The sequence below is a fragment of the Henckelia pumila genome, chromosome 1 (genome assembly GCF_033568475.1).
Source record: "Henckelia pumila isolate YLH828 chromosome 1, ASM3356847v2, whole genome shotgun sequence".
Classification (NCBI taxonomy): domain Eukaryota; kingdom Viridiplantae; phylum Streptophyta; class Magnoliopsida; order Lamiales; family Gesneriaceae; genus Henckelia; species Henckelia pumila.
In genome coordinates this window covers 46,059,575-46,078,607 of record NC_133120.1, presented here as the reverse complement: position 1 = coordinate 46,078,607, position 19,033 = coordinate 46,059,575, and the positions used below count along the sequence as shown (strand labels likewise).

General features: G+C 38.2%; 1 long non-coding RNA gene across 1 annotated transcript; it reads left to right on the top strand.

Annotated features, from left to right (window-relative positions):
* The first annotated feature begins 2,204 nt into the window (after window positions 1-2,204).
* Window positions 2,205-4,464, top strand: LOC140875911 (uncharacterized). The gene is made up of 5 exons (XR_012148609.1): window positions 2,205-2,571; window positions 2,748-2,799; window positions 3,183-3,256; window positions 3,348-4,180; window positions 4,295-4,464. It is a non-coding gene; the product is annotated as an uncharacterized lncRNA (long non-coding RNA).
* The last annotated feature ends 14,569 nt before the right edge of the window (window positions 4,465-19,033 follow it).

Below are 19,033 nucleotides of genomic sequence, written 5' to 3'. Positions count from 1 at the left end.
TGTTGCTTTGATACATATGTTATCTCTCGTGTTGCTAACACGAGTGACAACACTTTGTGTATTTTTAAATTCAGGGGGAGACTTACTTATTCAAGGGAAAAAATGGTTTTAAACTCAAGGGAAGTTTACTGGAACTCGTTTGTGCGTGTTTTGTCCAAAAAGGCAAAGAAATGGAGATTAAAAGGAATATGACTTGTGTTGCAAGACATAAATTCTTTAATGATATTTTCTTAATTTTAATGAGATTTTATTTATGAGTTTTACCTTTCTAGACTTGTTATTATCTAGATTTATAATTATCCTTGATTAATAAGTTATGATCGGTTATTTTATTTAATTATCGAGATATGATTCCTTTATATTTTAAAAAAAAACTTATTTCCTAATGAACTTGGTTTCCTTATTGTGTAGAACTTTAATTAAGAAATCCTATTAAGGCTTGAAGACCTATCTATATAAGGACTATTGCACGCATATTAGAAGAGGGATCAACAGAGAAAAGAGTGCAGAACAAATTGAGAGGTTGATCAAGATTTTTTGAAGAAGTTTTACAGTCGGTCGTTGCTGTATTTCTGTGCTGCCGTCGTGTGTTGGGAAACACTTGAAGATCACACGAGTTAAGTGTTTTTCAAATAGCAGTTCCTTGTTGATTATCATATTTCGGTACTCAGAATTAACACCCTGTTGGTTTTTCTGTTTTGTTTTTATTTGTTTTTAGGGTGTTATTTATTTTCTCACTTTGTTGAGAAAAGTTGTTTTTCATAGATAATCACTAGTATTGATTTTTGTAAACTGAATATTTTTCTAGTGATTATTTTGCCTTGAGGCACCGCACAAGTATTGGATACATGTGCATAATTATTTTTGTGTTATTTACTATTTAAGTTTATTTATTCCGTTGTGTGTTGTCTTGAAGTGTTGACAACACTGAGAAACAACATTTACTCGAAAATTTACAGTAATTAATTCCTATTGAGATGACAAAACCCTACGACATGCTCTCCAAACCCTTCGAGTTTTGCAATCATTCTTGCAGGTGTTAATTCTTGATAGTTCATCACGAGTTCTTGAAGCGCTTCCCTAATTTTTTTGCTTCGCCCCCTCGTTATCGGTCCTGGTGTCAACTCTAGCGGATCTCGTGTCTTCTTAGAAACTTGATACATTTGGGAGCTATCAATGACCACATCAACTCGTTGTCATGCCCTTTCATCTATTGATTTGATATAGACTCGTATTTCACTTTCCAAAGAGAATAGTTGGTTCCATCCAAAACAGGTGGTTGGAGTGCAACATTAGCAAACTGTACGTCCATGATAAACCTACACAAATGACCAAAATATCACTTAGTAAAGTCAAGACTTGTCTATGATCTCACTTGAAAGGGATAATTGCCTTGACAGGTTTATCTTTAAATTCGTGTAAGAGTTAGTGTTATCTATGGTGATGCCAACACCAAGGACAACATGCAGCGAAATTAGAAAAACGCGAATAAATAAATAAATAAAAATCAGAGATAATTATGCATAATTATGAATACTTGTGCGGTGCCTCAGGGTCAAATAATCACTAAAAACATAAATCAGTTTACAAAATCAATACCAGTGATTTATACGAAAAAAATCAGTTTTCTCAACAAGTTGAGAAAACAAATTGCATCTTAAAAAATAACCAAAATCAAAGAATGTGAATCTAGTGTGCCAAAACGAGAGCAACAAAAAGATCTTCAAACAACACTTTTGCACGATGTTGTGTCTGATATCTTTAACACACAAGGCAACACAACTAAAGTAGCAAAGATCTGCTACAAGAAAATCTTCAGAAAATACCTCCAATTTTATGTCACAATGTGCGATGCTCCCTCTGATTCTGAATTTCTTCAAAGTGTGTATTCTGCGTGCAGCAATCCTATAAATAGAGAAGTCTTCATGTCTAGATAGAATTTCTTAATTAGATTCATACACAATTAAGAAAACAAGGTCCATTAGAAAATAAACTTTATTAAATAAAAGGAATTAGATCTTTTTAATTAAAATCAATCACAAGTCTAGAAAGACAAAACAAATAAAAGTCACACTCTTGTGAAATTGTTTCACGGATCTATATTTGTGTGACGGGCTGACCCATAAAACGATCGGATCTTAGGTTAAAATCTGCCCACTTTCGCGCCTTTTTTGACGCAGACAAAAGCATAATTCTTCTTTGATTTTTCTTTAATTCTCACCCAATTCAAACCCAATTTCAATCCAGAGGTACGGCGATATGAGTATCTCACCGTGGGTTATACCTGGTTTTGTTTGATTTCGATCATTATCCTCGTACGAGGATCGTATCAGGGCCCAAGCAGAGTATGATGGATACTATTGCAACCAATTCTTGGTGGTGAACGATTGTGTCCACAGGTATCATCACGCTGCCAATTGGACCTTCTATTTCGACATCGACGAGTATATTTATCTTCCCAACGAAAACACAATAGAATCTGTGAGAATTATCAAACAGCACCCAGTTCACCATCGAGAAAAACGCCATGTCCAGTGTCCTCTGCGTGAACGATTCCTCCGATTACTCCAGGTATTTACCCAATTCTGCAAATCGTTATCCATTCATTTTTTTTAGTTATTTTAATTCTCCTACTTAAACTTGCTGGTTTCAAATCTTTTCCTTAATTTCACTAACACTGGCCACGGTCTATTTCTAATATTGTGCTAAAATGAGAGCTTAAGGTTCGATTTTTTTGTTGTTTGCAGAATTTGAGAACAAAATTTCCAGTTTAGGCTACCTCAAACCAAATATTTGCAGGTATATTGTTTGTGTTGCATCTTTATAAGCCTAAAAGCTTACACTGAATTTTGGATTTTTAATGCACACCAATGACTAAAAAAATTACTAAAATTGTCATGCTTTTAGTCGATAGTAGTTGAGAATCTGAAACCCAAGTGGAACTTCTCATTAAGATTTCTCTGGTTTTCATAAATTGAAATTTGAGGTTATATTGTATCTATCAAATGTGATAAAAAAAAGAAATGTTTTCTTTCCCGAATATTGCTTTGGAAACGACAGAATGGTGAGCAAAGCTACCGATCTAGTATCCCATATTCCCATTTGTTAAGTATGTTTATTACATCTGAATATATCGTTTCGGTTCGGTAATCATAAAAGTTGTGCTTTTATTCATATGACAGGTGAACAAATTATTTCTCTAGAGCAAAGCAAGGTTTGCTTCCTCTTGCGATCCTTTTTATCGAAAAAAAATCAGGTAGCTGAAGTTTGGAACTTTGGACTGAGTTGGATACTTTTTATTGTTGGAATCATTCTTACCATCTGCACCTGGATTTTACTGATATTAGGATCTGTAACGGCATTGTTGCGATGGCCAACTGCTCCTGCTGGGTAATCTAGTTTCATTATGCCATAGAAAGAGTTCTTGGGAATTCTATGTACGTTAATTGATCCATCAATTTACACAGGATGAAGATGTCGTGAGTAAACTGCAATTTATATTATTGGATAGGGGCTGAAGAATTCATATAGTTTATGTATCACGCTTCTCAACACAAAGCTATGGTGCATCTATGCCCTGTAAAGGCCCAAGTCAACTTTTGAGCACACCCTAACTTTAAGAATAATAAATCTGTTGATTAGGAAAATATATATTGGATTTTTTTTATATATGACCAAAATTTATGCAAATTTTTAGAATCTAGTCTAGCATAATGCATAATATGCAAAAGGGTGCCTCTCGAGTTCACCCAAGGGTACCTTCCCTTTGCTTTGCTCCCTGTCCATTCAATACCTGTGAATTCTCAAAAAAAAATACCTTTGAGCTTCAATGGGCCTAGGCTCTTCGATACTTAAGAACCTCATGCTCCTAATACCGATGTTGTGTTTGTAGGTGAATCATATTTACATGTACATATTCACTAGGTCCCTCTTTTTGAATAAAAAAAAAACAGGTTGATCAATATATTCATAGATAGTGGAAGAAGATGCTGAGAGTTCTTCAGCAAGAAAGGAGGCGCTCTTTTATGCTTCAGCTGATGTTGGAATTAAAATTTATGATAAGGGTGATTTTGCCACGTCACAGATTATAAATATGGATACCTATCTTTTAAAGGATGTCAGTTTGTTCCCAGACATACTAGAGCGCAAAATTAAGCACCATGTAGACAAAGGAGACACTGTAAGACAACATGATTTATTTGTGTGAATATAACATTGTCAAAAGTTTATAATGAAAATTCACATCATTATTTTCACACCTCTGAATAGCAATAACTCATTTATTTCCTTGCAGGTAGAAGACGAAGAAGTGAAGATCAATTGGAGAAGAGTTGATACTACAAGCTTGTTCGTCGATAAAGAACTGAAGATCAATTGGATAAGAGTTGCTACAACGAGATTGTTTGTCGATTATCTATATTACAAATTTGTTAACTTGGAACCAAAAAATTAGTAATCAATCAAATTTATAGCACAAGAATTTAAATATTTTTTAGAGATCATAGCACAAGAAAATTACAGTCTCGTGATATTTCAATATTAATTAAAAAAACATTAATCCACTTCTTGGTAATTGTTTTTAATCTAGAATAGCTACATTTGTTATTGGTAATTGACATAATCCTTATAACATAAGAAGTAATAAGCATATATTAAAATTAAAATTTTTGACATAAAACCAATACTTTTAGCGTAAAATTTAAATTAATATTTTATGACCAAAATAATAGTTTATATGAAAAATACGAATACGTTAGAAATAATACGTTTGATATAAAAATTAATATTTTTAGTTTAAAATATAATACATTTGACCAAAAAAATAATACTTTATATGCTAAATAAGAATACATTAGAGTGATTAAAAAAAAAAAAATAAGACAGGAATACATTAGAGAAATACTTATGATATAATATTTTTTTATATGAAAACTAATATTTTTGAAAAAAATTACTTTTAACCAAAGAAATCTTAATTTTTTTTGTCAAACTAACAAACATTCCAAAGTAATATTTTTGACAAAAAAACTAATACTATCAACAGAAAAACTAATAATTTTCTATTTAAAAAATAATATTTTTATGTCAAATTAGCATACATTAGATTTAATAATTTTTACAGACAAACAAATACTTTTAAAATGAAAACTAATATTTTTTAATTAAAAATAAATATTTAATACCGTTAACCAAAAAATTAATACCACGTTTCATTGGTAGGGGACATGATGATGTCCAAGCATGTAAATAGGTGCTCCTTGTAGAGTGCACTGAACAACCCTCCCTAAAGGACTTTTCAAGTTGTTATCACTTATCGAGTGGAGAAGTCATAGTTTATGGTTGTACACCATTAGTTCTTACGACCTGGGACAACATGGAGACTCTATATACTAGAGCTTCACTTTGACTTGTTTACCGACTCAACTGGGGTTATCAGGTGGCAATGTTGGGTGTTGTGTCGAAACATATAGAAGTAGATGCATTGTAGTCGGGGATTCACCGCTTACCTACGGGTATGGATATCCTATGTGTTTTCAAGCATATGTAGCTTGAAATCTCTGATCAGAGTAGGTGGTAGAAAGGGTTTCTTGAATTACACCTTCGATGCAACTACGGCATGACACATAGTTATCGATTCATTGACAATTCTCGATAAACCAATGGTTGTCGAATCAGTCGGGATATATGAGTTGAAGGGACCGTACTGTACGCTAACCATAATTGATTGGTTCTTGCAGGCACTATCATTTGATACCTAGTAAGTCATGTAAGCGATGCTGCTAGACGTTTAACATGACTGGTTGGGCACTATCAGACTTGAGTTTTCTGGCGTTCTTATTATCAAAGGGTTGATTAATAAAAATGGAGATATATATGGTATGCTCACATAAGGTACTTGTTGATCTCGAATCACATGGAGATGTGAACCCACTGCTAGTTGTATCAATGAACCATTGAGGGTCACACAAGTACTAGTTTTCTAGATCCCGTTGAGATTAAAATTAGTTCAATGTATTGAACAACTTATAAAGGAGTTTATAAGTAAAATTAAATTAGAAGTTTGACTCCTAATGGAGAATAAATGAGAAAGTAACTTTTATTTTACGAATATGTTCAAAGATTAAAAGTTGACTTGAATAAATAATTAGTTTTTGAAAATGGTGATTTTCAAAACTATTATTTTGAACTTAATTAATTAATTCAAGTGTTGAATTAATTTTACACTAGTAGACTTTGTAAAGTTTAAATAATTATATTAATTCAAGTGTTGGATTAATTAAACACTATTGAGTCTAGTAGAGCTCAAAATAAAATAGTGTTGTATAATTATTTTAATAGTGGGCTTGAGTGAGTTCAAGTTGGATTTAATTAATTGATTAAACTTAAATGAGTTTGAATTTAATAATTAATTAAATATTAAATTCAAGGGTCATGTGTATATATATATGTTTGACATATATATTTATATATTATATGTTAGAGGGAACGTGAAGGGTTAAAAGAATGGACACAATTTCCCATGCATACTTTTCATCTTTTCATGCATGATTAATTGTTTATCTTTGACCATGACATTATTATATTATATATTCCTTCTCCATTTTACATATATATGGTCGTGCACTTCCAAAATTAATTATCCAATTTGTCTTTTGATTTTTGAAAAAAAAGGCAAGAAACATCTCAATGAAACATGCTCTAAATATTCTAGTGCATATTTAGAGTGGATCTAGATTGTGTAGTCGTGTACCTAATTCGAAGGAGGATCTATTTCGAAGAAGATATATTCTTGAAGGCTTGAATCCATTTGAGCAATGTGTGTTCTTGGAAGCTTGTAGATAGTGTCTACCATTTCAAGAGCTAAGTTGTTCACAACTTGGTTGAAACCATAAATCAATCTTTTGAGATTGATAGGTAAAATCTTCTGAAACACCCTATGGATGTTTGATGATTTTGAATGCTACACAAGTGCTCGGTGTTTACTATAAAATTTTGAAATTCCGCTGCGTTTCCGGGCACGAGTTAACCGATCCCAAGAGAGGATTCTTCTTTATGAATGTGTTCAATCCTTCCTACTCTGTAACATCCATCCTGCAATACACTTGGCATGGCATTCACCAATCGGCTGCTCATCCCATGGAATTCTTGTACACATGGAGCTCGAGGCCTCTCTCGTCTTCTAATGCGGTGCCTTCGGACGAAGAAACAAGAAACTATCACGGCATACATGGCAAGCAGTGAAATGAAGGAAATACCCATGACAGACCACGTTGAGTTTTGAAAGCTCGGGACTATCCACAACTCCATATCAGGGTATTAGCATAATCTCTCAATGTTTCTCCAGAAATTTTGGAAACAAATACTGCAGATATGTTGATGCCGATAGAGTGTCCAGCCACTGCATTTTAAAAAGCGATGAAAAAGAATCTTTTTAACGTAAAATCACTCTACATGTCTTAAAGACGGAGTTATGCATATGTATGCTGCACATACTTATATATGTGTGTATCTCAAGAACAAAATAAATATAGTTGGGCAAAACATGGAAACTGAAGCAGAAGAAACTAAAGAATATGCCTAAACTGCAGACAATAGATCAAGAATGAAGATATTATGGTTTCACAGAGAAACAAGAAAACAAAATTCATAATGCAATAATCATTATATTGAGATGAATGATTAAGCTTAAACAAGTTTGCCCTGATTGATGATGTACCAATTTATTGCTCAAAGCAAAGTTAATAAAGTGGTTCTCAACAACAAGATAGATCATAATTGGAAATTCTGATCCAAAAAATGACTAAAAGTAGTTTCAATTGACACTCATACAGTTGGCAAGAAGTAAAATTGTAACACTCGGTATTTTTAATTACATAAATCCGCCTGCATAATTAGGATATTTAATTATTTAAATTTATGATTTATGGGTTAAATAATTATGTGAATTATTTATGCATGATTTAAGTTATTTTTAAGCATTTAACCCATAATTAGTGATTTTTATGATTTTTAGTATTTTTATTATTTAATCGCGTAGACGGGACCGTGGACGGACGAGATGACAACTTTCTAGCCAAATTATTTTATGAGTCTTTTTAGAGCCTTAAAATATTATTTTGAGTTTTATTATCTCAAAATTTTAAGTATTTAATTTTATTTAATTTTAGGGGTCATTTTTATCCAAAATTAGTCAAAATATTGACTTTTTAGTATTTTTAAAATTCCCCTAAATTATTATTTCGAGATTTTATTTAGGTGATCAGATTTTTAAATGTTTATTTAAGAGTTAAGTTGTATTTTAATTATTTTAAAACCTTTTTATTTAATTATTTAACCTATATTCTAATTAACCTAAAATTTAAACCTATTCTACCCAAACCCCTTAGCCGATCTTCCCACCCCCATCAGCCGCCACTCTCACAGAAGTCTTCATCATCTTCGACCTAGCAACCTTCAAGACTCCATATCCATTTTTCGAAGGTTCCAAGCAAGCCAAGGCATCCCGTCGTCGCCCCGTCGTCCCGAAAACGTCCTACGCGTGTGCTAATCGTCTTCTACGGTATTAAGGCATGATTTTCTTCACTTTTCAAACCTATATCAGTGTATGTATGTGTGTGGGTGTGTATCATCAGAATCGATATTTTTGACAACAAGCTTTTCGATTTTTCCTCCAAAATTGCTCTCGGTTTTGACATTGGTGTTTGCATGCTCACGTTTTCATGTCCATGGCTAGGTGGGCTGCTGGTCCACGGTTAGAGGGGTACCTTGGGGTCCCTAGGATCGAAGGGTGGGGTCGGACATGGCTGGAATGAGGCCAGGACCGATCTACACCACTTCGGCTCCAAGGTAGGCGCAGATTAGGGTTTAGGATGAGAGGCTGCGGCTTGGTGGTTGGGGCGTGCATGGGGCTGGGGCTAGGCTCAGGTTAGGTCCGCCCGGACGTGGGCTACGTCCGGGCGGCGGCGCTCCGGCCAGGGGCGGCCGGAGCCGGCCGGCAGCAGCCATGGAATGGCTGCTGCTCACGGCCACAGCCGAAGAAAAGGAAGGGGTTCGGGTCTAGGGTTCTGCAGGGTACCGGGTCGGGTTATGGGGCTTGGGTCGGGTCGGATAGGTCTAGGGTCGGGTCAGGTGGTTCGGGTCTGGGTTTGGTGGGCCGGGCTTGAGTCTTTTTATTTTTAAAATATTTTATGAATTAATGGGTTATTGAGTCAATTAAATTAAAATAAAATTATTTGGACTCCCAAATAATTTTATTTGGACTTTTAAAATTTTAATTAAGTTAGTCCATTAATTTTATGGGCTTTTGGGCCCATAAAATTTAATGGGCAAGGCTTTGGGTTTTTGGGCCCAATGGGCCAGTTTAAGTGTTATTGGGCTTAGTGTAATTTTAATGGGCTTAATTAATTTAATTGAGCTTAGATTAATTAATTGGGCTTAAAGTTTAAGATATTGGGCTTAAGTATGTTAATGGGCCAGATTTAAGTTAATGGGCTTGAGTGTAGGGCCAGCAGTCTAGGACCATCCATGAGAAAATTGCATGTGTCCTGATTATATATTTAATTATTTTTATGCATTTAAGTTATTTTAATATTTATATGTTAGTAAGAAAATTAAATTAAATATATATGAAGGACACACAATTTATTTAAGTACATGCATTCATAAATCAATTTTTATGCTATGATTTAATTTCTATGGTTGAGCAAAATAAAATATTTTAGGTGGAAATTGAAGTAGTGTGGCCATTTATGTATGGGCAGTTTCTGCCATTTATGTATGGGCAGTTTTCTGCCATTTATGTATGGGTGGTTCGCCACCAGCCTCGTACGATGGTTTCTTAGACTGATCAGTCGCACTATGGGTCACACTTACGGATAGAACCATTAGATGTTAAGAAAATAAATGCTCAACAACTCAAGTATGTATGTTATGTATTATGTTATTTATGTTTATTTAAGTAAGTTATGTTATGAAATTTTTAAGCATGCTCATTCATGTATATGTATGTATTAGTATTAAATTGTTTTAAATTATTTTAAATCCTTGTTAGTATGCATGTTGGGCCTCTAGGCTCACTACACTGATATGGTGCAGGTGAGTACGTAGAGGAGCAGGTTACTCCTACCGGTGGTGAGGATGTATGAGCCGTGCTGCAGTAGCCCCGTGACCGTGACAGCTTCTGAGTCACCGTGCTGATGTCTTATGATACATTTTTATTATTTTCAAGAGTTGAGGGTTATGAATATTTTATTAAACATTTTTAGTGCATGCACACATTTTAATTATTTTATTTATGCAGTATATTTTTATTTCTAGAGTTGACTCAGATGTTTAATTATTTTTAAAGAATGCATTTTATTTAAGTATTTAAATTGTTTATTTATTTAGTCATGAATTTATTTTTAGTATTTTATTTGGTGCATATATGTATGGGCATATATGTACATATATTTATTTAGTAGTATATAAAAAAAAAAAAATTTCCGCATATTTATTTATTATAGAGTTAGGGTCGTTTCAGTTGGTATCAAAGCACGGTCCTTGGAGGGGTCACTACTGCTATGCTAGCTCAGAAATCCACGCTACCGGTCTGTAAGTTTTAATGTTTATAGTATGATTTAATTTCTAGAATTTAAAGTTAGCCTTAATTTTAAACACTTAGTTATGCATGGCGATTTACGTAAATAAATATGTGGTGGTGCAGAATGCCTCCCAGACAAGTGAACCGACGTGGGAGACCTCCACCTCCACCGCCACCTCAGCAGCACCCCATGACAGCACTGGAGCAGGCCAGTGCCACGATGATGGCGGGTATTACTGCCTTGCTGGAGCAGCAGGCTGCCCGTCCCAGACTGTCCCACGAGGAGGACGTCGCAGAGAGGTTCCAGAAGAAGGGGCCTAAGGAGTTTGTGGGGACCACCGATCCGTTGGTGGCTGAGGGATGGATTCGCTCTCTTGAGTCCATCTTCGACTATATGGGGATCACAGACGCCGACAGGGTGAGCTGTGCTACGTACATGATGCGAGGCGATGCAGCCCTTTGGTGGGAGGGTGCAGTTAGAGGGGTCCATTTACCTACACTGACGTGGGCTGAGTTCAGGCGTATCTTCTACGCCAAATATTTCACTGAGGATGTGCGCAGTCGCATGATCCGAGAGTTCATGAGTCTCCGTCAGGGGGACAGATCTGTGGTGGAGTACGTGAGCCAGTATGAGAGGGGCTGTCATTTTGTGCCCATGATTGCTGATAGTCCGCAGGAGAAGCTGCGACAGTTTGTTGAGGGCTTGAGGGCTGAGATCAGGCATGACGTACGTATGGCAGACGTCTTTACATATGAGTCTGCAGTCAGCAGGGCCTTGCGTTCCGAGGAGGGACGGAGGGAGATACAGAGAGAGCAGCAGGGTAAGAGGCAGTTTGTGCAGACAGGGTATCAGCGACCATCTTCGCAGCCACCTGCGAAGAAACAGTCTACAGGGCCATCTAAGGGCCCGAATCAGCAGAGGCCTCAGGGGAAGCCACAGCAGCAGACTAGGGGCGGGGCCCCTACTCCAGGGAGATATCCAGTGTGTCCGAAGTGCCAGAAGATGCATTCCGGACAGTGTCTATTGGGAGCAGGAGTCTGCTATCGCTGCAAGGAGCCAGGGCATCAGATTGCCAACTGCCCGCAGAGGCAGAATGTCAGTGGGCGAGTATATGTGATGCAGGCAGAAGAGGCAGACCCAGATACCTCCTTGATCACCGGTATACCTAACCCCTAGAACTTTTTCAATACTTTGCTTTTGTTTATGATGATTATATCTGAATGCCTGTTGCATGAGTTTAATTATCAGCATGCTAGAATAAGAATTTTGTTTCTTTGTGATTAGAATTAAGGATTTAAGTGTTTTAACCTTGGGAGCATAGTGGTATGAATTGTTGGGAATCTTCTGCGTGCAGGGAGAATTCTAGTTGGAGGCAACTCCACGTTTGCGTTGCTAGATTCAGGAGCCACGCATTCGTTTATCTCCTGAGATTTTATCAGACGGATAGGCATTTCACCGGAGGTTGTAGACAGTGGTTACGATGTTACCATGCCATCCGGACAGATTATCACTACCACTAGGGTCATCAGGGATCTGGCATTGGAGTTGCAGGGACATTCCATTCGAGCAGATCTAGTGGTTCTTCCATTGACTGGGTTTGACTTGATTTTGGGTATGGACTGGCTATCAGTTAATGGAGCTTCGATTGATTTCCGACGTAGGACAGTATCAGTGAAGCCAGCAGGAGGTGAGATGTTTACTTTCTTTGCATCTCAGTCTAGCAGTATTCCTCAGATGATATCACTTGTCCGTGCGAGGAAACTGTTGCGCAGTGGATGTCAGGGTTTTCTGGCTAGTGTGGTCACTACCTCAGATGTTTCTAGCAGATCGTTATCAGATATAGAGGTGGTACGTGACTTTCCAGATGTTTTTCCTGGCGATGTTGCAGGAGTTCCACCAGTGAGGGAGGTGGAGTTCAGTATTGAGTTGTTGCCGGATATTGTGCCTATCTCTAAGGCACCGTATCGACTTGCTCCTACAGAGATGAGAGAGTTGAAGGAGCAGATTCAGGAGTTGTTGGAGAAGGGCTTTGTTCGTCCTAGCTTTTCTCCATGGGGAGCTCCAGTGTTGTTTGTGAAGAAGAAGGACGGCAGCATGAGATTGTGCATTGACTACCGAGAGCTCAACAGAGTCACAGTGAAGAATAAGTATCCACTACCGAGGATAGAGGATTTATTCGATCAGTTGCAGGGAGCTTCGGTATTCTCCAAGATCGATCTGCGATCTGGTTACCATCAGCTGAGAGTCAGAGATTCAGACGTGTCTAAGACTGCCTTTAGGACATGGTATGGACACTATGAGTTTTTGGTGATGCCCTTTGGGTTGACCAATGCTCCAGCAGTTTTTATGGATCTCATGCATCGTGTCTTCCAGCCGTATCTAGATCAGTTTGTCATTGTATTTATTGATGACATATTGATCTACTCGAGGAGCATTGAGGAGCATACACAGCATTTGCATACAGCCTTGCAGACTTTGAGGGAGCATCGACTGTTTGCAAAGTTCAGTAAGTGTGAGTTTTGGTTGGAGCAGGTGGCGTTTCTAGGCCACATTATTTCTAGAGATGGGATTGCAGTGGATCAGTCCAAGGTGCAGGCAGTGAGGGATTGGGGGATTCCAAAGAATGCTTCGGAGATTCGTAGCTTCTTGGGTTTAGCAGGATACTATAGGAAGTTCATCAAGGGTTTTTCCTCTATTGCAGTACCCTTGACTTCCTTGACCAAGAAGAACGCGAAGTATAGTTGGAGTCCAGATTGTCAGAGGAGTTTTGATCAGCTGAAGGATGCACTTACTTCAGCACCTGTGTTAGCTATGACAGTGCCACATGAGGAGTTAGTGGTGTACACCGACGCGTCCAAGCTTGGTTTGGGCGCAGTACTTATGCAGAGTGGCAGAGTTATCGCATATGCGTCGCGACAGTTGAAGATTCATGAGCAGAACTATCCGACGCATGATTTGGAGCTTGCAGCAGTGGTATTTGCGTTGAAAATCTGGAGGCACTATCTTTACGGCGAGAAGTGCAAGATTTTCACCGACCACAAGAGCCTCAAGTACTTCTTCACCCAGAAGGAGTTGAACATGAGGCAGCGCAGATGGCTTGAGCTTGTTAAGGACTATGACTGTGACATTAGCTACCATCCGGGTAAGGCTAATGTAGTGGCAGATGCTTTGAGTCGGAAGTCGTCAGTGGTATCATGTTTGACTGTACAGTTACCACTACAGACCGAGATTCAGAGATTTGGTTTGGAGTGCTATCCGAGTGGCCATGCACCGAGCTTGTCAGTGTTGACGGTGCAGCCAGTTCTGCGAGATCGGATTAGAGAGGGACAGTCCACTGATGAGGAGCTACAGCGATGGAGACAGAGAGATGAGGCCAGAGGTAGTCTCTTGTATACAGTGGAGGATGGCATCGTTCAGTACCGTGGGAGGATGTGGGTACCGAACGTTGATCAGTTAAGAGCCGAGATTCTAGCAGAGGCTCATGCATCTCCGTACTCCATTCACCCCGGAAGTACGAAGATGTACCGAGACTTACAGTTATCGTATTGGTGGCCCGGGATGAAGAGTGACATCGGGAGAGTGGTGTCAGAGTGCTTGACTTGTCAGCAAGTCAAAGCAGAGCATCAGCGTCCAGCGGGACTTCTTAGACCTCTCCCTATTCCGGAATGGAAGTGGGAGAATATTACGATGGACTTTGTGGTTGGCTTACCGAGGAGTACCAGAGGGTGTACAGCGATTTGGGTGATTGTGGATAGACTCACCAAGTCAGCTCATTTCTTGCCGGTAAGAACTACTTACACTTTGACACAGTATGCAGAGCTTTACGTCAGAGAGATTGTTAGACTGCATGGCATACCAGTGTCTATCGTGTCAGACAGGGATCCGAGGTTCACCTCAGCGTTTTGGAAGAGTCTGCACACAGCTTTGGGGACTAGACTTTTGTTCAGTACAGCATTTCATCCCCAGACAGATGGTCAGTCCGAGAGAGTGATCCAGGTTCTCGAGGATCTTTTGAGAGCTTGTGTCATCGATTTTCGAGGATCTTGGGAGACTAGACTGCCATTAGTGGAGTTTACCTATAACAACAGCTTTCAGTCGTCTATAGGTATGGCTCCATATGCAGCACTTTATGGGAGGAGATGCAGATCTCCGGTGCATTGGGATGAGGTTGGCGAGCGGATTTTGTTGGGTCCGGAGATTGTGCAGCAGACAGCTGACATAGTGACGCAGATTCAAGACAGGATGAGGACAGCGCAGAGTTGGCAGAAGAGTTATGCAGATGCCAGACGACGCGATTTGGAGTTCGCAGTCGGTGATCACGTATTTCTGAAGGTGTCACCTATGAAGGGAGTAGCGCGTTTTGGACGGAGAGGCAAGCTTAATCCGAGATATATAGGGCCATTCGAGATCTTGGAGAGAGTTGGCACATTGGCCTACCGTTTAGCTCTACCACCGGGGCTAGCGGCAGTGCACAACGTTTTCCATGTATCCATGCTTCGGAGATATGTCTCCAACCCGTCGCATGTGTTGGATTTCGAGCCCTTACAGTTGCCACCAGATCTTGTATACGAGGAGAGACCAGTGCGGATCTTGGCTAGAGAGGAGCGGAGGCTTAGGACGCGGGTCATACCGATGGTCAGAGTCCAGTGGCTGAATCACTCGGAGGAGGAAGCTACTTGGGAGACCGAGGAGGATATGAGGACTCGCTACCCGGAGATGTTCGGGTAAGTACTTTAATTTCGAGGACGAAATTTAATTTAAGGGGGGGAGAATTGTAACACCCGGTATTTTTAATTACATAAATCCGCCTGCATAATTAGGATATTTAATTATTTAAATTTATGATTTATGGGTTAAATAATTATGTGAATTATTTATGCATGATTTAAGTTATTTTTAAGCATTTAACCCATAATTAGTGATTTTTATGATTTTTAGTATTTTTATTATTTAATCGCGTAGACGGGACCGTGGACGGACGAGATGACAACTTTCTAGCCAAATTATTTTATGAGTCTTTTTAGAGCCTTAAAATATTATTTTGAGTTTTATTATCTCAAAATTTTAAGTATTTAATTTTATTTAATTTTAGGGGTCATTTTTATCCAAAATTAGTCAAAATATTGACTTTTTAGTATTTTTAAAATTCCCCTAAATTATTATTTCGAGATTTTATTTAGGTGATCAGATTTTTAAATGTTTATTTAAGAGTTAAGTTGTATTTTAATTATTTTAAAACCTTTTTATTTAATTATTTAACCTATATTCTAATTAACCTAAAATTTAAACCTATTCTACCCAAACCCCTTAGCCGATCTTCCCACCCCCATCAGCCGCCACTCTCACAGAAAGTCTTCATCATCTTCGACCTAGCAACCTTCAAGACTCTATAGCCATTTTTCGAAGGTTCCAAGCAAGCCAAGGCATCCCGTCGTCGCCCCGTCGTCCCGGAAACGTCCTACGCGTGTGCTAATCGTCTTCTACGGTATTAAGGCATGATTTTCTTCACTTTTCAAACCTATATCAGTGTATGTATGTGTGTGGGTGTGTATCATCAGAATCGATATTTTTGACAACAAGCTTTTCGATTTTTCCTCCAAAATTGCTCTCGGTTTTGACATTGGTGTTTGCATGCTCACGTTTTCATGTCCATGGCTAGGTGGGCTGCTGGTCCACGGTTAGAGGGGTACCTTGGGGTCCCTAGGATCGAAGGGTGGGGTCGGACATGGCTGGAATGAGGCCAGGACCGATCTACACCACTTCGGCTCCAAGGTAGGCGCAGATTAGGGTTTAGGATGAGAGGCTGCGGCTTGGTGGTTGGGGCGTGCATGGGGCTGGGGCTAGGCTCAGGTTAGGTCCGCCCGGACGTGGGCTACGTCCGGGCGGCGGCGCTCCGGCCAGGGGCGGCCGGAGCCGGCCGGCAGCAGCCATGGAATGGCTGCTGCTCACGGCCACAGCCGAAGAAAAGGAAGGGGTTCGGGTCTAGGGTTCTGCAGGGTACCGGGTCGGGTTATGGGGCTTGGGTCGGGTCGGATAGGTCTAGGGTCGGGTCAGGTGGTTCGGGTCCGGGTTTTGTGGGCCGGGCTTGAGTCTTTTTATTTTTAAAATATTTTATGAATTAATGGGTTATTGAGTCAATTAAATTAAAATAAAATTATTTGGACTCCCAAATAATTTTATTTGGACTTTTAAAATTTTAATTAAGTTAGTCCATTAATTTTATGGGCTTTTGGGCCCATAAAAGTTAATGGGCCAGGCTTTGGGTTTTTGGGCCCAATGGGCCAGTTTAAGTGTTATTGGGCTTAGTGTAATTTTAATGGGCTTAATTAATTTAATTGGGCTTAGATTAATTAATTGGGCTTAAAGTTTAAGATATTGGGCTTAAGTATGTTAATGGGCCAGATTTAAGTTAATGGGCTTGAGTGTAGGGCCAGCAGTCTAGGACCATCCATGAGAAAATTGCATGTGTCCTGATTATATATTTAATTATTTTTATGCATTTAAGTTATTTTAATATTTATATGTTAGTAAGAAAATTAAATTAAATATATATGAAGGACACACAATTTATTTAAGTACATGCATTCATGAAATCAATTTTTGTGCTATGATTTAATTTCTATGGTTGAGCAAAATAAAATATTTTAGGTGGAAATTGAAGTAGTGTGGCCATTTATGTATGGGCAGTTTCTGCCATTTATGTATGGGCAGTTTTCTGCCATTTATGTATGGGTGGTTCGCCACCAGCCTCGTACGATGGTTTCTTAGACTGATCAGTCGCACTATGGGTCACACTTACGGATAGAACCATTCGATGTTAAGAAAATAAATGCTCAACAACTCAAGTATGTATGTTATGTATTATGTTATTTATGTTTATTTAAGTAAGTTATGTTATGAAATTTTTAAGCATGCTCATTCATGTATATGTATGTATTAGTATTAAATTGTTTTAAATTATTTTAAACCCTTGTTAGTATGCATGTTGGGCCTCTAGGCTCACTACACTGATATGGTGCAGGTGAGTACGTAGAGGAGCAGGTTACTCCTACCGGTGGTGAGGATGTATGAGCCGTGCTGCAGTAGCCCCGTGACCGTGACAGTTTCTGAGTCACCGTGCTGATGTCTTATGATACATTTTTATTATTTTCAAGAGTTGAGGGTTATGAATATTTTATTAAACATTTTTAGTGCATGCACACATTTTAATTATTTTATTTATGCAGTATATTTTTAATTCTAGAGTTGACTCAGATGTTTAATTATTTTTAAAGAATGCATTTTATTTAAGTATTTAAATTGTTTATTTATTTAGTCATGAATTTATTTTTAGTATTTTATTTGGTGCATATATGTATGGGCATATATGTACATATATTTATTTAGTAGTATATAAAAAAAAAAAAAATTTCCGCATATTTATTTATTATAGAGTTATGGTCGTTTCAAAAATGTAGTGCATTAAGTTATATTCTGATCATATTATTTGAAGCAATTAGCATATAAAGGGCACTCGAAGCAGTGCAGGACACGGAATGTGCAATAACAAAGTGGGAGCTACTAGTTTCTACCATAACCCAATACTTCTGGATCACGAGTTTCAGTTTATCGTAGGCAAAACTTCCCTCCTCCACGGACTCCAAAATTTCCTCATCAGAAACCATTTTAAACATCTCATGATATTTCAATTCTAGGTATCGTTTAGTAGTCAGTACCATTACAGCAGTAGAGACAATCATAACAAGCAAAAGAAGCATGCAAGTAGCAACTACAAGTTCTTCACCAAACATTTCTCTACCCTTGAGAAAATCTCTCATTTGAATTATCTGAATGCAGACATTCATTATCACTGTTATTACAAGAATTCCTAAAGCCGTTACATTCATCGCAATGTCTATCCATGGATCCCAAAAAAGTCGTGACATTTCCCATAGCTGTCGACAAGAAAATCAAGCTGCTAACCTTGGCTAACCTATCTGTGGCATCATACATATGTGTAGTAAGATCCAGACGCAGCTTCATCGCCACGACCAGCAATGTCAGTGAAGTGGCGTTGAGTGAAAAAAACTTATTTGGGAACCAGTACTTCTTGCTTCGTAGTCAGGGAAACAAATCCCCAGATTTTATTTGTGGCAGCATACATACATTCCTAAAGCTGTTACATTCATCGCAATGTCTAGAATTCTAGATATAGATATACCTTTAATGACGTCTGGAGGAGAAAGCTCCTTTATGGCAACAACATTCAACAAAGATCTCGTTAATTTCAGATTTTTTTGAAAAAAAAAAACCAGAGAAATTCTGACCTTCACCCAATACTTACTCATCGTTCTTCAATGTCGGCGGTGATCTTAGCTACCGTTTGGTACATGATATAAAAGTGGCATGAGACACAAATTTTTACTCATCTCATCTTTCTCTCATTTTTTGTTAACCTAATGATATCTCAT